The 4,238-nt window shown below is 42.9% G+C and overlaps 1 long non-coding RNA gene across 1 annotated transcript; it reads right to left on the reverse strand.

Moving 5' to 3' along the window:
* Positions 1 to 2,452: 2,452 nt before the first annotated feature.
* LOC141145822 (uncharacterized) lies at positions 2,453 to 3,136 on the reverse strand. The gene is made up of 3 exons (XR_012244659.1): positions 3,001 to 3,136; positions 2,746 to 2,875; positions 2,453 to 2,648 (listed from the first exon to the last, which is right to left on the reverse strand). It is a non-coding gene; the product is annotated as an uncharacterized lncRNA (long non-coding RNA).
* Positions 3,137 to 4,238: the final 1,102 nt, after the last annotated feature.

Raw genomic sequence — 4,238 nt, forward strand, 5'->3', positions numbered from 1 at the left:
AGTCTACAGTGATATGCTCTGCAAGACTCCTAAATGACAGGAATGAACTGTACTACAACATCCTGGAATATGAGTCATAATTTGACCAGTTGCAAGGAAGAAAAGTGCAAGGGGAGCTCACTGACTGAAATGTGTGGTAGTCCTGATTATAACTACTCCACGAGCGACAGGAAAACAGTCGCCCCCTTAACAAAGTTGTTTCAGCATAAAAGGACAACACATCTATTGCTATTAAGAAATGTGCCTCCAGCGGAGTGTATCCGCTGGATGATATGTTATATGCTGACAGTTTGGGTAAATATGCTCACATCAGGTTGGGGAGATGTGCAGCTGGGAGGGATGGGAACAGTTAAAAGGATAAGTTTTGTGTTTTACTTTGGGAATATAAGTATTGATGTGACCTTGATACGGCTAGACAGACAATATGCATTCAACGTTAAGATAGGTATTAGCAGACTGGCACAGTGGAAAGGGCAGACTAAGGAGGCACCACAGTCTTGGAATCTCACTAGATGGCAGCCACACTATTATAATCAGAAACCAATATGGCCGATGTAAAGTTTTTGACGTGGAACGTACGCGGTATGCGGAATAAGGTAAAACGAACCGCAGCCTTAACATTTCTAAAATCACAGAAAGCAGATATAATAGCTTTGATACACACTTTGTGGGCCAGTCTGAATCTGATGACTGAACGGAAGTAAAAACAACTCTAGCCCCTATGGTTGCTATTGGCAAACCTCTGCACTCCTTCCACCTATCTTCCCCCTTGGACACATAGTTCTCCCTTGGTTTACACTATCATTATTATATGATAGCTCTTCACAGTATAACATTTATTCACAGACTCCCTCGGAGCCTCACTCGGCATTACCACTTACACCACACGGAGAACTTAACTTCCTGGGGATCTTGTGTTTGAGCCTCTGCCCCGTGCGTGGTCTAGTCTCTTCAGCTCCCGTGACAGACGACTTACCCTAGCAGTTCCCCCCAGTTGCAGCACTACATACTCCTGCTTTCCAGTCCCATGTAAGTAACCATGTCATGACCTTTCCATTCCCTTTCCCTTGATGCTTGGGTTCTTACCAGAAGTTACCAGTATCTGTTTATCTATATGTCTTACAGACCAACTGATGTATCTGTTCCTGATGCAATGTGTTTACACGAAATGCGTTGACAGAATGCAAACTGTTTTAGTCTATCATCATTGCATATAATCACTATCCATAAAAGCGCTTGCCCTTGGTGTACGGGACTAGCCTAGCTCTGAGGAAGGGGGTGCCCCCCGAAACGCGTTAGCTGCACCCCATGCTCTGTGCATGTCCATGCATTGTTTTTATGGCCTTTTGTCAGTTGCATTTTGTGAGTACCCACTTTTATATAATACATTTTTATTATTAAATTATCTTTGGTAATGCACTAGGTGTGCGCGCCTTCCATTTCTGTTTTTCTTATAATCACTATCCTTGTTACAATTGTAATTTTCTACAAAATTAGAAGTGTATCATAACACGGAGTGGCACCGTGGATACACACAGAAAGTAAAACTGTGCCACGTCCTATCAAATATGCGAAAAACAAACAAGAGGGACTTTTGGACTTTCTAGGCACAACTACAACAAACTGATTATATAAAATAACATTTTATTTGGAAAAATACATAGCAAAAAAGAAACATTGCCTAAAAACCACAACATGTGTGTATATTTTAAAGTGCTCGCTATACAACACCATCTATGGTATACAGTATTCGGACGTCTGGATAAACTTTCCACATAAAGATCAATCCGAAATGATGGCTCGATAGCAGGTCTGTAGTTAATTCAAGTCACGTAAATCTTTGATGCTTGACATGTTTCGCGTATCATTACGCTTCTTCAAGAGCGATACAGGATATGTTGTGGTTATCAGAATACATAACATAACAGAAACATAATAATTAATACAATATATATATCCGTCAAAAAAAGAGACGTCTATAATGACGCCACATACATTGTATTTGGAAATATATACTGGTTCAAGGAGAGCAATGATGGGTGCGCCTATCATGGGGGTGATGAAAGGCTAGCTATGGGGGCGTACACAACATAATCTAATGTGGTACTTCAAAGGTGTGTCACAGTAGAGAAAGTTCATAGGATAAGTAGAAGTAAAGATTTTATTCCCAATGCCTAAAGGGGGTGAAAAAAAAAAAAAAAGAAAAAGGAAGGAAAAAAGGGGGGGGGGGGAGGGGGGAAGAAAGGGAAAGGGGAAGAAAAAAGGGGGAGAGAAAGAGCCAGAGAAAGAAAAGAAAAGGACGAAAAAGAGCTAAAGAGGAGAAAAAACGGGGGGGGCGGGGAGGAAGGAAATGGCAGGAAGAATGGGAATGGGAGGGGAAAAAAGGGGGGGACAGAAGAGGGAGGGGGGGGAAGGGGGGGGGAAAGATGTAAAGGGAGGGGGGAGGAAAAGGGAGGAGAGGAGGAAAGGAGGGAATGGAAAGAGGGAATGGAAAGCTAAAGGGAATACTTACATTGTGGAAGCTATGTAAAATCATGAAAGAGGTAATCATCCGCAGGCCCACACGGGCCAGAAAACCGGCAAAATAATATACCTAAGCTCGTCGGAATAGATGTCAGCTGGTACTAGCTTGTTACATCAACCTGTTCCTAAAAGGGAAACAATAAATTCAGGATGAAGATAAGGATGTGTATATATAAGTGGGTATCTGGTGACGTAGCCCCCGCCATGTTATATAACACTCACCAGTGTTAGTTATTACAGATGATGTTTTGTACTCTGTGTGCCCCTAGGTTCCACAGTAGGGCTCAGGTAGTCCTAGACAGGGGGTGCCAGCGACCCAATGTAATCAAAGGCAGTCTACCAATAGTTTGTCCTATAATATAAGCAGGCAAACAAGGAAGAAGGAGGGGGAAGGTAAACTGGTAAATGACCCATGATATAGGTATCCATCAGTGGCGGATGCCTAGTGACTAGTGCTGCAACAAAAGAAGGGGGTACCTGCGTATAGTAGGAAAAAACCTGCGACGTGCGATATCCTCCTATGGCTGAAGCGGAGTGCACACAATAATAGGACACCGTCCTATTTGTGTGTACGTCCTGTCCGTCGTCAACCAATCGGCAACGCCGACGTGACGTCATCCGGACCGGCCGAATGCTCACAGTGCGCATGCGCGCCGTCCAGTCAGAAGCGCCGTCCATAACAGCGGCGGCGCTTCAGTGAGGAAAGCAGCGCCCGCCCACTACAAGCTACACCAGCCGGCACCTGATAGTGTACCAGCTGATGTAAGCGCCACATCAAGGGGAACTGATGTGACGCTGGGCGGCCGCATAGCAGCCAAGAACCCACCACCAGGTGGCACCCACACCAATGCACCGCATGAACTCAGCAAAAACGAAATGTATGACATGTACAATAAATAGAACTTCAACGTATAAAAAATCTTCTTGAAAACATTTGAGAAAAACCTATTTCTCAAATGTATATATACCTCAGAATCTGTAGTATTCGTGTGAGGAATACTTGCTCTGGACTCGAGCTCTAGTAAAACCTTCATTATGTTTATATATATGTATAGGTCTTCTGTACAAGTATATATATGAAATAAAGAAAATAAATAAATAAAGAGAATATGGACTTCGAAAAGCAACAGCATGTTAGAGATCATATATGAGAAAGTATATAGAAACGGTGAATATCATAACGAGAAAGGGAAGGGAAAAGAAAAAGAAAAAAGTCACTGGAGTTCGGAAATTGGAAAAAGTTGAAAAGATTTTTTGGACAAATAAACAAACATGTTTCCAGAACATTACTGTAAAACATAAACCATTTAGCCTGAACTGACTATAATCCTAGCCTGTATATCAAAAATATTGTCAAAGAAAGGGTTTGTATGACTGCGATTCATTAATGCCAGGGGCTCGAGTCGCATTCAGGCGTTCTATCCAGAGTGTTTCTTGTCTCAAAATTTGTTTGTCCCAGTTGCCACCTCGGGGGCTCCTTGGAATCACCGCAAGAGCGATGAAGGAGACCACCGAGGTGTCGAATCTGTGGTAAAGGTCCAGGTGCCTGCTCACTGATGTAATAATTTTTCCCCCTCCGGAGTAGTATATATGGTCCTTTATGCGTGAGCGAAATTGTCTAATAGTCTTCCCGACATAGAAGGCTTGACAATCGCATGTCATTAGGTAAACTATGCCCTGGGTTTCACAATTGGCGTGAAAGTGAGGGGTAAACA

This window comes from Aquarana catesbeiana, linkage group LG05 (assembly GCF_042186555.1).
Source record: "Aquarana catesbeiana isolate 2022-GZ linkage group LG05, ASM4218655v1, whole genome shotgun sequence".
Classification (NCBI taxonomy): domain Eukaryota; kingdom Metazoa; phylum Chordata; class Amphibia; order Anura; family Ranidae; genus Aquarana; species Aquarana catesbeiana.